The sequence below is a fragment of the Mus musculus genome, chromosome 4, assembly GCF_000001635.26.
Source record: "Mus musculus strain C57BL/6J chromosome 4, GRCm38.p6 C57BL/6J".
In the NCBI taxonomy this organism is placed as follows: domain Eukaryota; kingdom Metazoa; phylum Chordata; class Mammalia; order Rodentia; family Muridae; genus Mus; species Mus musculus.
Window position 1 is genome coordinate 9,769,288 of NC_000070.6, and position 19,922 is coordinate 9,789,209.

At 42.8% G+C, this 19,922-nt stretch overlaps 1 long non-coding RNA gene across 1 annotated transcript in view; it reads left to right on the top strand.

Moving 5' to 3' along the window:
* Positions 1–1,297: 1,297 nt before the first annotated feature.
* The window catches only part of 4930412C18Rik (RIKEN cDNA 4930412C18 gene), a 52,827-nt gene continuing 34,202 nt past the window's right edge, over positions 1,298–19,922 (top strand). Inside the window, exons 1-3 of the long non-coding RNA NR_030693.1 lie at positions 1,298–1,407; positions 13,339–13,452; positions 15,618–15,874. This is a non-coding gene — a long non-coding RNA (RIKEN cDNA 4930412C18 gene). The remainder of the gene's footprint in view (positions 1,408–13,338; positions 13,453–15,617; positions 15,875–19,922) is intronic.

Sequence of the window (19,922 nt, forward strand, 5' to 3'; positions counted from 1 at the left end):
TGTGAATCACCCTCGACAAATCCTGTCCCCACATCTGTGTCATTTGTTATGTTTTTTTTGATCCGTCAAGTTTAACCATGGCTATCTGAAACTGCTTCTTTCCTGCCGGCACATAAATTCCCCCGAAAAAGTGACTCTGAGATTTCTATATATGAATAAATTTTGAGGTCAATAGCTTTGGCTCTATTCTCCAACTAGCTCTTACCTTAATTACTCATTTATTTTATTCTATGTTCTGCCACCTGGCTGGTTACCTGGTCCTCAGTTTCTGTCTGGGGGGAATCTCCAGAGCCTGACTCTTTTCCTAGAATCACACACACACACACACACACACACACACACACACACACACACACACACAGTGTGTGTGTGTGTGTGATTAATCTGTGAAGACGCTGTTAAGTAATATTTATTTTGAATTTTGAATTCAAATTGTGAATCATTCATTAGGAACTTTGAATTCATAAGGAGACAGTTCTGTTATACTGGGTCTCAAGACTGAAAGACAGCAGGGTAGAGACACTGCTGAGTCATGGTCAAACTCAGCAGAAAACATATCAGTTTACCCGTTTTCTGTCCATATTTTTCTGTCTTCATACTTCACCTGCAGTGGTTGAGACTTTGAAAGTGTACAGTCTAGGTACTTGCTCTCATATATATTTGTTTTGTTTTAGGTGAGGTCTTGCTGAGTAACCCGGGATGCTGTCAGACTCACTACCTGAACGGCTCCAGCATGGATCCTTCCGCGTCAGCGTACTGAATGTTAGGACCATAGGCATGCGATATTTTTAAAGGGTATCTGACCTAACACCACTAATACGGTTTTATGTAGCTCCTTAGGTGGAGAAAGGGAAGCCACTTTCCTGAACTTGAAGATTCCATATCTACAGATTTGATCCCTCACAGATTTCTGAGGAGTGTATGTATGTACAGTCTTTCTTTGTTATTTCCAAAAATAATGCAGCATAACAACTATTTGTGTAGTGTTTCCCTTATATCCAGCATTAAAAGTAATCTAGGGATAATTTAAAGAATGCAGAAAATGTCTGTAGATTGTATTAAAATGTTGCACCATTTGACGTAACGATCCTCTGCCATCCCAGAACCCCTTTCTTCCAAATGGAAAATCTTTTTACTACGCAACCTATCTCTGAGCAATGGCTCCATTAGTACCTTAAAACTTCCTTCTTGTAACAGAACCCCGAATAACACCCTGCTCCGTCTCCCAACTTCTTGCTCTTTTTCCCATCGAGTCACGAAAAGTGTTTCTTGGAACCGGTCGCGCAAAAGGCTCAGTCCAGTGCGCAGAGGTTTTAACAGTGACTTCCCGGGCTGTGTGAGCGGCGCGTGCGCGGGTATCCTCAAGGGACCTGCGCAGAGTCTGGACATTACTCTCAGGCCAACGAGGTGGGCAGGCCTGCTGCTAGGTGACCGAGTCCTCTTTGGCGGTTTTAATTTCCCCAGCAACTTGCTCGCCTTCTGCTGTAGCTGAATCTGGCGCGTAAGATTCCTGGCGGCCCAGGCCCACACCAAGGTTTGTGCCCGGCCCAGCCAGAGTGAAGTTTGAAACGGAGACCTCTGCCGGAAGGAGCGGGTCGTTGGCAGGACAGCGGTTTGGCCTCCTTCCCCTCCGCCCTTGCACAGCCTGGGGCGGTGAGGAGGTAGGGGAGTGGACCTGTGCGATCTGACCTCTGGGGCACTTGAACTCAGCTACGTACATCCTACCCCTGGTATTTCTTTTCAGCGCTGGTGGCGATCAGAGCAATTAGCATGCGAGCCCTCGGGCTGTTCCTCCAGCTTCTGCCAGGATTGGAGGTAGATAAGTTGGGTTTATAGTGAGGTTTCAGGTTAACCTTGGTGAATATGAAGCATGCGCGGGAGCTGCAGTGGGAAAGATTTTTGTTTATCGTATGCACTAGAAAAAAAAAAAAATCTGTCATGGACTAGAATGCCAGAACACTTAAAACAGCATTCACTGCAAGTAGTATTCCCCAACCTGTTTTGTTTTGTTTTGTTTTTAAACTATGCCCCCTAGCGGTATAAATAGGAATAACCTTTTAAAACAGTATGGTTACCCTTCTCACAATTCCAAGAAATTGTGAACTCATTAATTTCATCTACTTGACAAATTTTTAAGGAACCTCACTAAATTTAAGGCATTCTGCTTCCGTGTGTGTATTCTGTAATAGAGGCCTGATTTTCACAGATTGGCTCCCTTCCACAAACCTACTTCCTTTTCCACAGCAAGCTTTTAGACCAGCTAATGTGGAAGGAGCTAATAGAACGATAGTGCCCAGCACATTATAAGTGTTAAGTAAATATTAGTCGTTATCATAATCACTGCGAACTATGTTTACAGTTTACCTCCTACACGTTTGTTTTTAGATTTTTTTTAACCCTTTCATATTCGAATCTTTGAGTCTGGGGTCGTGTAGCCCAAGCTGGTTTTATACTCTCACCTGTGTATAAAGGATGGCCTTGAGTTCCTGATGCTTATCCGCAACCCTAAGGATGCTGGAGCTGCAGATGTGTCCTGCCGCCGCGCCCATTTGATGTGGTGCTGAGGGTGGAACCCAGGGCTAGGCGGGCACTATACCAGCTGAGTTCCACCACCAGTCCTTTACTAATTTAATTCTCCAATGGAAACAGTTTTATACATGATCATTTCTAAGGTTGGAGGAAGCCATGTAGTAATCTGTACTGGGGAGTAAGAAGTCAGAGGGAGCTAACTGAGAGCTTGCCTCAGAAAACTAAAAGGGAGGAAGGAAGGAAGGAAGGAAGGAAGGAAGGAAGGGAGGGAGGGAGGGAGGGAGGGAGGGAAGTAAGGAGGGAGGGAGGGAGAGATGGGGGAGGGGAGGCAGGCTGAAGTCCTATTCCGTGCTTTTAATTCTTGTTTTGGAGAGGTAGAGATAGGTGGATCCCTTGAGTGCACTGGTCAGTTAACCTAACTTACTTCGCAAGTTCCAGGCCAGTGACACCATCTCAGAGAGAGAGAGAGAGAGAGAGAGAGAGAGAGAGAATGAAAACAAGTGTATAATATTCTCTGGCAGTCAATCACACTTGCAATTCCCTACCCATCTCAATGTCTCAATGTAAAAGGAAAGATGAGGCTTGGGCTACTTTCTTTCCTGTACCACATCTGTTTTGTTAACATCATGTTCTGTCCAACGTCCTTGGCCGCTTTAGGTTTACCCATCTCTCAGGCTCATCCTTGTTCTCCAGGCTTGTGAGGTGTTTTTATTTGTTTTGGTTTTGCATACGGTATTTTGCATGCCAGACATGAACGTTAGGGCTGAGCTATCTTCCAGCCCCCATTTTATTACTATTACTATTATTATTATTAAGTGTTTCTTTGTTTGTTTAGATAAGACCTGGAATTCACACTCTTACTGAGTTAGCTTCCTGAGTGCTGAAATTTCAAGCATGCTCTGTTACATTGAGGGTTTTTTTTTTTAAACTTTGTTTGTTTGGTTTTTGAAGATTGATCTAAGTAGCCAAACTTTTATTTACTTATTATAATATATGGCTTCATCAGTGCCTGACAAATACAGAAGTGGATGCTCACAGCCATCCATTGGACTGAGCATAGGGTCCCAATGAAGGAGCCAGAAAAAGGACCCAAGGAGCTGAGGGGTCTGCAGATCCCTAGGAGGAACAACAATATGAAACAAACAGTACCCCCAGAGCTCCCAGGGACTAAACCACCAACCAAAGAGTACATGCTCCAGCTGCATATGTAGCAGAGGATGGCCTAGTCGGGCATCAGTGGGAGGAGAGGCCCTTGGTCCTGGGAAGGCTCGATGCCCCAGTGTGGGGGAATGCCTGGGCCAGGAAGTGGGAGTGGGTGGGTTGATGAGCAGGAGGGGGAGTAGGAAATAGGGGGAGGGTGTTTTTCAGAGGGGAAACCAGGAACAGGGATAACTTTTAAAATATAAATAAAGAAAATATCCAATTAAAAAGGAAAAAAGACATTACATGTCATCATAGCTAGTTTTTTTTTTAACTTCTCATTGATTCTTTATGAATTTCACATCATGCACTCCAATCCCACTCATCTCCCATCCTTCTATATCTTCCCTCTGCCCTTGCAAACTTCCTCCCCAAAGAAAACAAACAAACAAAAAATATCTCTGTAGAAGCTGTGGTGTGTCACATAGTATACCCTTTTGCCTAATCAATTTTTCTTCCAAATGTCATTGATTTGGTTGGAGGTTTCTGGCTTTTTCTACAGTATCAATACTGGATCGTCACCAGGGCTCATCATGCATATCCTGTTGTTGCCCTGTGTCTGCAGCCTTGGATCTGCAGGACCCACCCCTCCATGTGCTCAAGCAGTTCATAGATGGGGCAGATATTGGGGCGGGCCCATTAAAAGCCCTGGATCTGGACCTGAATGGTAGCTGAATTGTTCATCCAGCCAGCAGCTCTCCTGCTTTGCCTAGGTGAGGGGGTGGCACCACTTCTCCTGCCTGAGGCAGCTGGAAAGCGCACTCGTTCCCTGGGGCCAGCTCTCCCACACTGTGCAAGTGCTGAGGGGCAGGGCACATTAAGAGTTTTAGCGTGGAGTATTTCTGCTTCTTGTACAGGTTCTTTTCCTTTGATGAGCAGTTAGCTGTTTGGGAGAAGAAATTGGCTTTTTTTTTAATAATCTATTAATATTTAATGATTAATTGATGGTTAAAAAAACTTTTTCCAGAAGAAATAAATATATTTTTAAAATGATGCTCAAGTGAGATTATGTAGACTAAAAGTTTTGGAGAATAGGTGAAGCCCGCCTCCTAAGCTTAAAGCTCATAGCTCCACCCACTTTGAAAAGAAAATTGATTTCTGCAACTACAAACTACAGAAATGCCCTAAGTCACCTTCCTCCCCATCTCATTTGAATTCTGATGTAGAAGGGGAGGTAAGGACAGAGAGGGTTAGGGCCCTGGGTGATAGGGAGTGTACTTGTGAATAATAGGCACTTTCAATTTTGAGCTCACCATCTTCTCTCATGACATTATGGGTAAAATAATTTATCTACATTATAGACAAAGAGATACTGCTTCTGGAGTTTATAAGAATACCAGCTATATGCCTATGGTTGCATTGTAGATACGTGTAGTGTAAGTGCATTGTAACAGCTGACAGTGTGGTAATTACAGTTGCAGTGTCAAGCAAGTGGCGGGATGGTTTTTGAAAATGGTATCATGGTCCCGCAGAATTCAATAAACAGCAAACTATGAGTATCTGTGTTTTCTGTTGTCCTCTTATTCTCCCTGTCCTTCCTGAATGCAATACTTTTTAAAGAATTCTTAGAGTTCCAAAAAGATATTTTACTTTGTTTTGTGTGTATCAGATTTTAAATTAAACTATTTTATTGTTAAGTTTGTGTTCTTTTGAGAAGAGGCTAAAGTCCTGAACACTTGCTCTAACATCTGTGCGATTTGTGAACTTCGTTAGAGCTTTCTAGTTGCCATGAACTTCAGTTAGTGGTCTAACTGAATGGAAGCATCAGTAAATGTTAGGGCTCCTCATTATAATAGTTTATCATTTGCATGTTTGTGGGAAGGAGGTGCGGCCGCATGGGCCAAGATGTTTACTGCCTTGCCCGAGAATGCGCGGTGAGGCTGCATGCGTGGGCTGCCTGCCTGGCTGGACTGGTCCTTGTGAACCGGACCTGTCAGCCTATCGTTGACCGACCTGAGCTCGTGCCTGGAGCATGTGATTGGATGAGGTGGGGTGGAGCGAGATGAGGTCAGCGCCATGAGGATAGGAGTTTAGCCCTTGCCCTAAGTAGAAGCTAGAAGTAGGAAGAGAAGCTGTTGTAAGGGGAGTTGTAGTAAGAGAAGCTGTTGTAAGAAAAGCTGCAAGAAGGAGAACAAGTAAAGAAGCTGTTGTGTGAACCCGCCTTGGTGTCCGTGTAGTTCGTGTCGCCGCCTGCTCGAAGGACCTGTTGCATGTGTCTACCCGAGTGTGCTTGTGGAGGTCAGAGGGCTTCTGGGAGTCATCCTTCCTCCATAGGGTCCAGGGGTGAGACTTGGGTAATTAGACTTGTGCAGCGAGTGCCTCTCTCTGCCTCACCATTTCCCTGCTCCTAAACAATTAATATCTGCATCTCAGATTAGAAGAAAAGATGTAGTCTACTCATGTTTTCAAGAGCAAGATAAACATTTGAAATATTCTCTGAACTAATTCATTTGAACTAAGAATGCTATCATAGTTGTTTTAAAAGGCCCATATTGTTGCTTCAAGAAATAAGTAGGGTGTGAAATGCTTTTGGTTTCCATCTTACCTAGTGATGTGAACTCTTGGTCCTTTTTCAGGTTAAGTCTTGAGTTATATGTCATAAATATATTTGCTCATTAGAAAAGAAAAATCCTGGGTGGAGGAGATGCTTCAGTGAGCCACACAGGCCTGATGAGCCTCAGAACCCATGAGAAGCTGACACAGTAGCACAAGCATGTGTGTGGAGGTATACGTGCACACAAGCATACACAAGTGCACGCGTGCGTGCATGCGCGCGCGCACACACACACACACCTCCTACCAGTACATGTGTGATGTTAGCAGTGAGGAGGCAGAGACAAGAGGATGGCCATTCAAGGCAATTGTGAGTTTAAGGCCAGATAGTGACAAACAAATGAATCGTCTGAATTCAAGGCTAGCCAGGAATACACAGTGAGACGCTGTCTCAAGAAGAAAAAAAAAAAATGAACAACTGCTTTTTGAGCTAGCTCTTGAATCTGGCTCTTCTGTTCCTATCACAGGGTTAATGTGAGATGGCACAGCATAGGAGACTGAAGTGTGAAAGAAGTCATAAGAAGGCTTCCTGAGGACTTTGAGGCAACAGAGTGTTGCGTTAAGACCTGACCATGAGGCATCAGGCCATGCCTGCGGAGCCGTGGACAAACATGAAGCAGTAGAACAGGTTTGATATGTCTCGCACTGTTGGTCACTTAGGGTGCAGAGTCAGGAACAGGAGAAACAGGTGCTCACCTATGCACCCTTTAGTATTCTCCGAGTCACGCCACATAAATAGCTTTCAGCAGCCAAGTGAGGACAACTATCAGCCAACTATCAGCTCTATCTTAAAGAACAACATGGTGACACTTGAAGGTGAAGTGATATCTAAAATCATGAAGAGCTAGTCTCTAGTATGGAAGGCCTAGACTACAATACGGATTTTCTGCCTCATGGGCCACTATTGTTTCTCCTGAACTATGGCTCCTGCTTTAATGAAGAGTTTTAGTTATATGAAGTCCACTGGGTGATCTTCTAGCCCCTGGGATGGGTTGGACTTCTGTCCTCAGACCCCATGGACACCAGGCAAGAGTCTCTAGGCTTGCTTTCTTCCTTGGCACTCTGCTGATCTACTCTCTGATCTTTATGAGGCTTTACATTCAAAGTGCACATACATCTTAGAGGTTGAGAATATAAATTCATCGTAGTTAGTGTCATTCGTGGTTCATGACCTGGTTTCTTCTTCTTCATTCTTTAGGACAGATTTTACCTTGAGCCCTATCTGAAAGAAAGGAGAAGATAGGGCAAATTGTGATCTGTAGGCGAGATGTGTGGACATGCCTCACCTCAACGTATTTTTATGAAATTGGTTCAAGCTGAATCTCAATTAAAGAATGATATGCCTACAGATTCCTCACTTTAAGTAAATGTTGACTGTAACTGTTGTTGGGGATGTTTGAATTCAAACTCTTATTCTGATAATTGAATTCACTTTCTGACCACTTCTTTGAGACGTCTAACATATTTTTAGTTGCTGCTTAACTGCTGGGAGATGAGAGGGGCTGCCTTAGTCATTTCTTCATTGACTAGATAACCAGCCAGGTTACTAAAGGACACAGCATTTCATACAAGCTGAATTAGATTTAGATTCCCTTTGTAGGATTGAGACACTGGGAAGTCATAGCAAGGCCTGAACCACAGGTGTGTTATGGGCGGAGGGTGACCAGCTCTAAACAGATATCAGCTCCCAGAGTAACCAATGGAAGGAAGAGAAAATGTGGCCTGGGTTCCCAGGACTGGGGACATGGCCTCTCCCAACACTGCTCTCTACCTAGATTTATTTTGCATCCTGCCATCCAGAGAGAAATTATGTATCTATCCTAATCTGGACTTACGTAACTTTTCTGTCTATACAGGTACACATGCTTCAGTGCTAATCAATATGTAGGTTAGGAAATTTAAAAATAAAGCATTAGGAAAACAAAGGGAAAACACTAAGACAAACCATATTTTCTTTTAAACGCTTCTTTGAGAGCTAGAACTGAGCTGGGCATAGTGCACTCGCTTTTAATCCTATCACTGAGGACACAGGCAAGCCTGGTCTACATAGTGAGTTACACAACAGTGAGGGCCACATAGGCCCTGTCTCAACCCCAAAATACAGCCCCACATACCTGGGTGCTAGTCAGCAGTGAGCAAGGCAGGAGGAGGAAGTCCTGTCTTGTGCACAGAGCTTCTGATGGCGGCCTCCAGACAACAGAGCTCCATTACCGTGAAACGCACAGACTTCCAGGTGTGCATGCGCATATTACGTTCCTTTCACATACAAACATGTTCAAAAAGACACTCCTGTTGGCCTTTACAGCACGACCCTAATGTATTTTAAGGAAAATGTACTAGGCAGGCATGTGGCACACTCTTATAATCCCAGAACTTGGTGGCACACTCTTGTAATCCCAGAACTTGGTGGCATAGACAGGTGTCTGGCTTTTGAGTTTGAGATCAGCCTGGGATGTACAGTAAGACCTTTTTTTTTTTTTTTTTTTTTTTTTTTTTTTTTTTTTTTAAGATATCTTAAAAGATTAGAAAAATGCTAGAAAGCTAATTTGCTTAATTTCCAGAAAAACTTTCCTCTGATCCTTGATTATATTTTGAAACCCATTTTGAAATTTTATTCTTTTCAGTTCTCCCGTGAGTTAAAGCCTTCGTTTAAAAAAAAAAAAAAAAAAAAGGTTTTGCTTGTGGTAAAAGGAATTCTTGAACTTAAAGCAAAACAAAAGGCAATACCAAGAGATGGATTTCTGGACTATCACAGATGAGATGGGTTTTTGTTTTTGTTTGTTTTTGCTTTAAAAAATAATTAATTTTTACTTCATGTGCATTGGTGTTTTGTCTGCATGTTTGTGTGAGGTTGTTAGAGCCCATGGAATCTGAGTTACATGCAAGCAGTTGTGAGCTCACATATGGGCGCTGGGAATTGAACTCTGGTCCTCTGGAAGAACAGCTAAGCACTTAGTCACTGAGCCATTTCCCCATCCCCACAGATGAGGTTTGCGGTAACAGGAATAGGATGTACCAGGCTATCCACCGTTCACGGTTGAAACTATGGCATAACAACAGCAACGTCCCATTTGAGGGAGACTTCCTCCTGAAACCAAGCTGCCATCGATGTCACTTGGCTACTGAGTTCCAAATGAGAGCTAGTATACACAGGTTTCTTGGAAAACTTAAAATGAACTTACAACAGTTCGGGGCGGGGGAGGTTGTGTGTTTGGGGTTTGTTTTTGTTTTGAGACAGTGTCTCCCCATGTTGTTCTGGCTAGCCAGCAGCTACTATGTATGTCAGGCTGGCGGACAGTGGTTATCCTCCGTCTGCCTTCCAGCTGCTGGGATTAAAGCCATGCAGCACCACAGCTGACATCATGTTTACAGTGCTGTGGACTATTCTGTTCTGTCTATTGTGGAGAGTAAGCAGGGCTGGCATTGAGATCGTTAGGAGACTGGGGAGATGGAAAGAACTTGTCAACAGCCCAGTGTAATCCTGTCACTGATAGAGGGGAGCCTTTCTGTTAGCAAGAGCTGTCCTGTCTGCAAGTCACTGTGGGAAACCTGAACCAGCTGAAACCAAGTCATTCCAAGCTGGTTGTGGTTGGACCTCATGAGCCTCAGCCCTTGCTCTTCCTCCTTAACCTTAGGAAGACCAACCTCTGGGCATCAGTTTGTCCAAGTGTGAGACAGAGCTAATAATATAATGTATTTTTACAGCGTTGTCAAAATATACTCACTGAATTATGTCAAGACCTTACAGCGCAGAATTATTTGAGGGAAACACCAAGTACCATCAAAAAGAATTGAAGCCTGACAACCAAGGCTTGAGGCTGACTTCTTTCTCTGAGGCTCCCTCACTCCTGCGCCTCTTGAATGCCTGACCCTGAATGAAGCTTCTGTCATCTAAGATGGGAAGAGCAGGAGTGTATCCGTAGTGGCTTTGATGAGGATGGAACCCACGTGGTTCCAGACTTTGCCTTTTACACTGACAGTGTTCCGGGATCTCAAACATGTCCCATCCTGCTAGTTTGCTTTGCACCATTTAAAATGTCTTGTTTACTCTTCAGAGTTTCATGTTGATCTTGGCTTGGGATATATGGCCTTTCTAAATCTTGAAGGAAGACATATTTGTTACTGAGAAGTGGCCTGTGTTCTGTTTCTTTATCCTCCTGAATTCTGAAAGTTCATCTAAGACAGAAAGCTGGCTTAGGTTCCCCCTGCATCACTCACCCTTCCTGTTGCCAAAACGAGGGAGTGGAGTAAGGCATGTTGGAATCACGGACCCAGATGCGGATGCTGGCCTGATTCTCTATTGCCCACAAATATTTAATGATAGTCTCTGTGCATGACACAGTATGTTCAATCAGTAACATTATTGATGATGTTTTCAAGTTATAGAATCTTAAAATCTAAAGTGTAAGGCTTTCATGTACCTATGCAAGAACTCTTTGTAAGGCATTTAAATTTGTTCTGCATTAATTCTAACCTAAAAGACAAAGGTAAAAATAAAAACTAGTCCAAAGTCTTACAGCCATAGTAATTCTTCCAAAGTCACAAGCAGGTGCCTTTTAAAAATAGTAGTATGTCGAGTGGCTCACAGTGCTTGGAATTAAAAGGTTAAGTGAACATAAAGCGCACACCCAGGTTCTTGACAGCCTGGTGTATGAAGAACAGATTGGTTCGCACTGTGCCTGAGAAGCCCGTTAGAGCCCTGCCACAGAAGTGGGTACCGCGAGATGGATGGGATCGCCCTTTCCTTCAGGAAGTAGGAATCCCTGTATTACAAGGACTCAAATTCTGCCGCTAGGGGGCAGTGCCCCACAGCTCTGCAACTGGAAGGCACTGCACTGGGGAAGATTTATCCATTTTGTACCCTCACCAACTCCCTCTCCTTCATTTCTCAGGATGACAACACCTTGCAGGTTTATGGCCGTCAGGAGAATTTACTGCTAAGCCATATACTGATGTAATGAAATCTAATATATGCCGTGCCATGAATTATGAGTTGTTATTTAGTTTGGGGATTTTATTACTTCAATCACTTATGACCATATTTCCTTTTATATGATTGCTCACTCTTTAAACATACCAGATGACTATACATGGAACACCCAATAAAGCCCAAATATGTTAAAACATTGTTAAAATATAAATGTTTTCTTTTATTTGCCATAATTTGTTTAAATTTTGATTATATAGGTGTTGGTATATATATGTATATACCCATATAATCTCATATATAGCATAGCCTGGGACCAGTGAGAAGTCTTGGTGGGTAAAGGTGCTTGCCACCAAGACTGACAACCCAAGTTTAGTCTTGGAAAGAACTGAACCTACAAGTTGTCTTCTGACCTCCAGGAACACACATGTGCACACGCGCGCACGCACACACACACACACACACACACACACACACAAACGAGTGTAAAAATATAGAAATACCAGTTTTTAAAAAATACCCATAGCATGTTAAAATCTAAGATGTCGGATTAGACGATGCTTCTAAGTTACGTTTTACTAAGAGATTTGCTCCTCTGTGTCAAGAAGAGCTGAGTCATTACTAGGTGGTTACATTTTAGCATATGTGCCAAAAAACCTGTTGCTATTTGAGTACTTTATGACAAACTATTTAAATACTTCTGGACTCTGACTGGATGCTCTACAGTAGAAAGAATGTATTATTTGTTTAACTTTGTATTTAATATATTTGCCTGTTTTTGCATAAATGCCAGAAATGTAATTTTAAAATAAACCCCTGTAAAACTCCTTGTAACATTACTCAATTGAATTAATTCTCTGTGAGCATTCTTTTCTTTTTTAATTTTACATACCTACAAATTGTATTTATAATCTAAACCAAAGGGGTAATTCTTTCTTTTTGATGAATCAGCTTGCAGTTTCTTTCTGAGTCACACCTTAATTTTTGCTTTGACACTAAACTGGAAACTCAGCAATGAGGTCAGGGTTCAGCAAGGCTAACCTTTGTCCTCACAGCTCTCCAGCTCTGCAGTGGATGGACTTGGCTATAGAGTCGTGATAGCTCCTTTCAGCAGCTCTTGCAGTCTGTGATTTAGTCTTTGTACCGCACTGTGAAAGTGAGCTCATGTTGATGAAACAGCAGCCTTGCTCCAGACCTTGCTCCAGGATCCTCTTCTCACTTGATCTCCCTTGCATCCTCCTGTCATGGATGCTATTTTGCCAATGGCATGGAGTAGAAAATTGGACTTTAAAGGTTCATTTTAACACGTGTACGCCTGCAAACACATGAACACGCATACACGAAACCACTGACACAAAAGGTTCATGTAAATGCACACACTGTGGCACAGAAATGTAACCCTAGTGTGTAGGAGACAGAGACAGGAAGATCTCCAGTTCAAGGCCAGCCTGGGATAAATGTTGAAACTAAATGACCCAAAACAAACAAACAAGCAAACAAACAAAGTTCCTTTTACTGTTTCAATACATAATTTTGTGGAGATCAGAGGGAGAAAGTGCACACATTTATGTCCCAGACAAGGCGATGTAGCACATGGGTTCTCAATTGGTAACATTTGGGCTGAATAGCTTGTGGAGAACTAGCTAGAACTATTGATTGTTTAGCGACAGCTTTGCTTTGTGTACACCCAGTACTGTGGCCATCTTCCCCTGCTACTTGCTACTGTTGTTTCTAGGAGCTAAAGAGAAGGTTTAGTGGTTAAGAGCAACTGATGCTCTTCCAGAGAACTGGGGTTCAGTCCCCAGCACCCACATGTTGGCTCATAACTACCTGCAACCCCAGTGCAGGGGATCTCATACTGTCCTCTGACCTCCAGAGACACCAAGCATACACATGGTTCACATACATACATACATACATACAGGCAAAAACATTCATACGCATAAAATAAAAATCAACAGTGCTGTCTGTACGGCCACATGTTTCTAGGGAGCAGAACTGCCCCCACTTTGAAAAGCATCACTGTAGGGAACGTGAGAAAAGGATCCAGAATGGTAGAGACAAATACACAACTAGATATGTAAATGAATATGGCCATATTACCTACAACAACTATGTACTTGGTGCAGGGAGAACATGCAGAAGAGAAACCGAGTCGGTGGATGTGGGCGAGAAGAAACCTGACAACTCACCTGTTTCCAGAAGAGTCAGTTGAGCCAAGATGGAAGTGAGGGGTTTGTCAGGTAGAGTAAAAGGCATCAAGGTGGTTTCACATCGATGGCTGGACATTTCACATTGATGGAGATGTGGGAGATGGAAGCTGGAAGGTACATGTCCTAGTGAGCTGCTTGCACTTCATGCTGTGTAGAGAAAGTAGTGTTAATAGCTTTAAGAAAGTGAAGATGTTGGGTACAGTGCGGAATGAATATTTAATGATTCACAATATGTAACTGCCAGTTGACTTTAAAAAAAAAACGTTTATAATAACCTATCCTCCTCCTAACAATTCAAAGCCCTGGGCACGGCATCCCTGCACCAAGCCCTTTTCACTGAAAGCAGCCTTTGAGATTTTGGTTGGAGAAAAGATTCCTGCTCAGAGCTATACTTCTTTGAGTAAACATTTTTTTTCACCTGTTTTGCCCTCAGCCTGTGTGCCTATTTTTATTTTCATGGCTTTTCCCTTGTTTGATATTTTTTTTCTTGCCCTCCCTCCAAATTTTGGTCAGTTCTTATCTGTGTGTATGAGTTCTTTATATATTTAGATAAGATTCTTCTTTCTTAAACTTGCTGAAATTATACTATTTTGTTGTTTGAATTTCATTTTGGTTATTTTTATGCCTTTTCAACTGTTCATGGTGGGTTTCATCAAATAGAAGTTTCATGTTTGAATATAGCACACACTATCACCGTTTCCTATGGGTTTGCCTTTAAGGTTGTATTTAAAGGAGACACCTCCATCTCCTCCGAGATTCCGTAAATACCCAAGGAGCTTTCTGTGTAGCTCTTTTGGTCATAAGATGCAAACCCATGAATAATTTAAGTCTCTGCAATTTAGATATATGTTGTGAACAGAATGTATTTTTTGTTTGTTTGTTTTGCTTTGCTTTGCTTTGTTTTTGAGAACGGTCTCACTATGCAGTCTTGGCTGGACTATGAACACCAAGCTAATTTTGAAGCCAAGAAGGTCTGCCTACCTGCCTGCCTCTGCCTCCTGAGTGCTGGATTTAAAAGCGTGTACCTTCTACACTGGCCCAAGTGAGAAGAGTATATTATTTGAGAGATCATAGGTTTCATTTTGAGATATCATCTAGAAGATGGGTTAGGTACAGGGTCAGGGTTATAGACTGAGATACGGGAGGATCCACAATGTGATTCTGTTGGGAGGATTCTGGTTGCTGATCAGTGTTTCTGTGAGCTCTTACTTTGGAAGATTGCTCCACGTGCTGGGTGCTCCGGAGCCTCTCTGCCCTTCTCCACAACAGAAGGCTGCATCCATAAAGACCTTCTCCTTAGATTTCTGGGGCTTGGACTTGTTCCAGAGTGAAATCATCTACATCAATGGTAGACAAAAGAGAGATGGGGTATTTGCTTCCTAGCCCACTTCTTACTTGGCAGTGATTACATCATCTTCTGTGACCCTGCATCTCTGCCTCCATGTGCTGTGACGCTGCATCTCTGCCTCCTTGTGCTGTGACCCTGCATCTCTGCTTCCTTGTGCTGTGACCCTGCATCTCTGCCTCCTTGTGCTGTGACCCTGCATCTCTGCCTCCATGTGCTGTGACCCTGCATCTCTGCTTCCTTGTGCTGTGACTCTGCATCTCCTCCTCCATGTGCTGTGTGACCCTGCATCTCTGCCTCCGTGTGATGGGTAGTCTCTTTACTTGATGATTATCTAGGAGACAGACCTCTACGCATGCATGAGAGGTGACTTCCTGAGAGGTTTAAGTAAATAAGAGAGCAGCAACACCCAATGCACTGGAGTCTTGGATGGATAAAAAGACAAGAAGGAAGAAAGTGAGCTGAGCATCAGCCTTCTTTCCTCTCTGCTTCCTGACTGTGGATGCCATGGAAACAATCACCTAATCTCCTGTTGCCCTGCCTCCTCTACTTGGATGGACTGTACCATCTAAGTGTGAACCATAAACTCTTTCTTCCTTAGGTTGTTCTTATCAGACATTTTCTCTTTCCAAGAAAAGTGACTTACTGGCTGCTTGCTGCTGTTTTTGTTAGTTTCTCATTACTTATTTTAAGTCACTGATAAGTGACTTATTACTTGCTATGCCGCACCTTCCCTTTGCAATTCTATCAAAGATGCTCTTTCTTGACTTTTGCCTGCTCCTTGGTATTCATCCCATTCGGTCCTTGGATTTCCCTCAATAGCCTGACTGTGTGCCTCCATTCCTGTCAGAACCTGCCCACTCCCCAAGAGTAGCTGAATTGTTCAGTGGGAGCATCTGGCACTGCCACTTGGAACTGGTTTGAAATATATCCCTGGGAAGCCCTGAAAGCTACTCTGATGTCGCTGAACTCATGCCCTCAGAATCAACCTCCAGGAGACCTCACAAGTTCCTCCCGGAAGAAGTGGTCATTCAAATCCTGCCTCTGACTGTGACAGATCTGTCTGCTTCCAATCACAGACTCTCTCATCTATACCATCTAACATAGGTAATGCTGGCGCTAAAGAGATGCTAGCCTCATGGTGGAAAGCAGAAGGTGGGGCCATCTTGACATAAAGTTGTCCAATCTCTCTAGACAAGCTCTTTCTTTCTGCTCAACTTCCTCATCCTTCAATTTCCACAGAATTCTGCCTACCCCTCTTCCTCCTGTTCCTTTCTTGGCATGTTGCTGGCACCTCTTATATTTATCTCTGTTGCTCCAAATTCAACCTTTATGATAGACACTCCATGTTATGTATAGACAGAAGCTGTCTTTGATTTGCAGATCCCATGATATTTCTATTCTGTAAGACATTAATTGACTCAAATATTTGTTGCTTAACTTAACTGTTACTTACCCCCCCACTCACTCACTGTATGCCTTTCATGGTTATTCACCATTATTCCTTAAAACATCTGAGTATTATTACAGTCTTCCTCAGAGAAGTGAAGAAAGTAGCCCAAGATCCCAGTTACAGAATAGCAAAGAGTCTAGATGCGATCTGATGCAATGTTGCTATGCTGTCCTTCTTGGGAATTAAATTACTATTAATTTTTGTGCAATTAGTAAGAATACCTGAAACCTCTCTTAGCACATCTTTCAAGACACATTTGTGTTAGTTACTTTTCTCATTCTTGTGACAAAATGCTTGATAAGGGCACTTTTAGGATGCTACCATTTATTTTGGCTCACAGTTTGAGAGCATGGTCTGTCATGGGAGAGAAGGCACAGTGGTGGGAGTTTGGGGCAGCTGGGGACATTGCACCTGTGCTCTCTCTTTCATAAAATATACATTTTAGTTATTATTAATGTTTATTTATGTATATGACATGGGTACTTCCTTCTAAAATCTAACTTTACCTTCAGTGTCTGGGATTAAAGGTGCATACTAGGGGCATGTCTATATTCCAGCCAAAGGCATTAAAGGTGTGTCCTAAGACTGAGACACACCACAGCTAGAAACAGGCTTTTCCAGTAAGGAGCATAATCTTGGGTTCCCAATGTGATCAAATACCTTGCAATATCTGGTGACTGGTGTAGGGATACACGTGAATGTCTGAAACAACTTGTGGAGGGTTCCAGAAAGCCAAGTCATCATGTTTGCATGATAAATGTTTTTATCCATGAGCAACCTTGCCTGCCTCCACTTTCTAATTTGATTCACTCCAGGATCCTCAACTTATAGAAAAGTACTTAGACTGGGTCTTCCCATGTCAAGTAACATAATCACAGAAACTACCTTATAGACATGTCCAGAGGTCTGTCTCCTAGGTGATCCTAGATCCAGTCAAGTCCCTACTAGCTCCAGAGTAAGCCAGTCTTCCTATACAGTGTATCTCTAAGCTGATTCGTCCTACAGAACTGCAAATCCCTTTGATAAGCTCCTCCCTGTTTCCTCCCTCCAGCCCTGCTCACTGTCATCTACGCTGTTTCTATGTATTTGATTTTTTAAGATTCTGTGTATAGATGAGATTAGGCAGGCTTTTATTTCAGTGTCTGGCTTATTTCACTAAGCACAATGTCTTCCAAGTTTGCCTCTCTTGCTGTAAATGGCAGCGTCTTGTTCTCTCTTCTATTAAATGATACTCTGTGGCATATGCACACCGCAATTTCATTATCCATGCACCTGTAATCAAACACCAGTTGTTTCTACATCCTGACTACTTTGAGAACTCTTGTATGGTGAGCACAGGGACATAGATAACTTTGCAAAGTAGTCATTCTGCTTCCTTTGGGCACATACTCAGAAGTCACATTGCTAGATCCTATGGTATATGTTTTGAGGAACAACACATGATTTTTCATAATGGCTGCACAAATATACACACTTATCCCAGTGTACAAAGGGTTTGTATGTCTCTACACCCCTCACGGACACTTGCCATCTCTTGTCTACTAACCACAGTATGTGATTATGTCTCTTTGTGGTACTGTTTGCATTGCTCTAAACATTAGGGATGTTAAGCACCTATTCATATTCCTGCTGGCCAGTTATCTGGCTTCTTTGAAAAGCTATCTTGTTCTTGGCCCGTTTCTATTTGAATTTTGAGGCTTTCGCAATGTTCTGTTCAGGTCACCTTTGCATCTACACATTTAACTCCAGCTTGTATTCGTTCTCTTCTTGTGCTTTGGTTTCTAAGCTCCACCTGATAAATGAAATCTTTAGTTTTGAAAATAGTGTACAATGTACACTGTCTCTGATGAGATGGAGCTTAGACTATACCTATAATGCTGGAGGATGCCACCAACGGCAGCCAGCCTGCATTCCAAGCTATGCTATATATCACCTCAGACACTTACAACCAACCAAATCAAGAAACATACCCCAACAACTGATCCTGGAGGCCCATTCTGAGGTTGAACTGCCTGCTTTGGGATGCAGTCTCGGGTACAGATGCTTTTAATGTATAATTAAGGCAGGGAAACATCGCTGTAAAGAAAATATTCCATGTGAGGCAACAGTTAGTGCAAAGGACCTGTGACAGAAACAGACTGGGATAGCTGCTAAGGAATTGGTAAAATAGAAAGCCAGGATGTTGAATCCAAATGGGAGAGCAGGAGTGTCCCTGAGGTCAGAAAAGGGGTACAAGGCGTCTTAGATTTGGGGAAGGAGTTTAGAGACTATATAAATGCAACTGGAAGCCTTGGAGGGTTTTGAACAGTGAAATATTATTATAAAGCAAGAAGTATATATAAAACAACCTCATTCTTTTGAAGGAATGCATAACCCTCTGGATTATAGATGGACCATAATTTATTCAACCACTTTACTGTTGATTGACAGTTGGGTTGCTTCCAAACCAGTCCTGTTACAAAGAGAACTGCAGAGACTATCCCTGTGCACGTGTATTTTAGAACTGTTACGGGATCAAGTCCAAAAGCTTAAAACAATTTAGACCTGGAATGTGGTTGGTGGGAAGGGGGTGAAATCATTTAAGTTTCCCTGTTGTTGCAAGGCAGTGAGTGGGAGCCTGTGTGCTCGAGTGTTTCAAATGCATGTTCCATATCAGCCTGAATCAAGCTAGCTCTAGCAGACCATCAAAAGTTTGCAAGCGGCCACTGGAGTATCTACAGAAACACTGATGTGCTAGGAGCAAAGCCACACCCACTGTTCCTGAGATGGAGACTTTATTTCCCTTTAGGTTTTCACACGCTCTGCTTTCAGCTCCATACAAGGTATTTAACTAACAGAGCACATGTCTAGTCAGCTTTTCAAAAATCCTCCCATAAATCAGAACAGGATTTTCTTTTTCGATAAGTATACTTTCTTAAAAGCTTGTTTTTCACTATCTGAAGAAAAGGAGCCTAGTATGAGTGAGTCTCTATCTATGCAAAGTTTCTTTCTCGTAAGACATTTACTAATGCTGGCACATGTTTGTGTATAATTAAGTTTTAATTCGTCCACACAATTACTGTTTATTCATACATGGTCCTTGGTGCTGAGGTCCAAAGATGAGTCACACACAGCCTTTTATCCTTATTAAATTCACAGTGTGCAGGGAGAGAAAAGTCCAGAAAGCAGAGACTCCCAACTCAGCAGAAGAATTTCTTCATGTTGAGCAGGGATGGTTATGGGGGCCCAGAGCTGGGGGGGGGGGGTTGGAGGTGGATAACATTCATTGGATAATATACAACATAAGCAAAAATCTGTTTTGAGAGACTGTCATGGCAGAAAGGTATATGCTGTAACAGATTAATAGCTTGAAACAGCATGAGTTTTTCCTCTTACAGTTGGGGAGGTCAGAAGCTCAAGATGAGTCTTTCAGGGCTAAACTCAAAGTGCTTCCAATACTTTCGCTTTCAGGATAATCTGTTCCTTGACTCTTGCAGCATCCAGAGGCCAGCAGCATTCCGTGGCCCTATCACTCCACTATGTTTCCATTGGCCCATGGCTTTACCTGTCTTTTCCTGTCCTGTCTTCCTGGGTGAGAAGTCTTGTTGTGTCACTGAGGCTGTGTAAAAAGCCCAGGATCATCTCTTCACATTCGTGCAAAGTTATTTGGCCATGAAAGCACCATAGTCACAATGTGAGGGGCAGAAATGAGAACATAGTTGG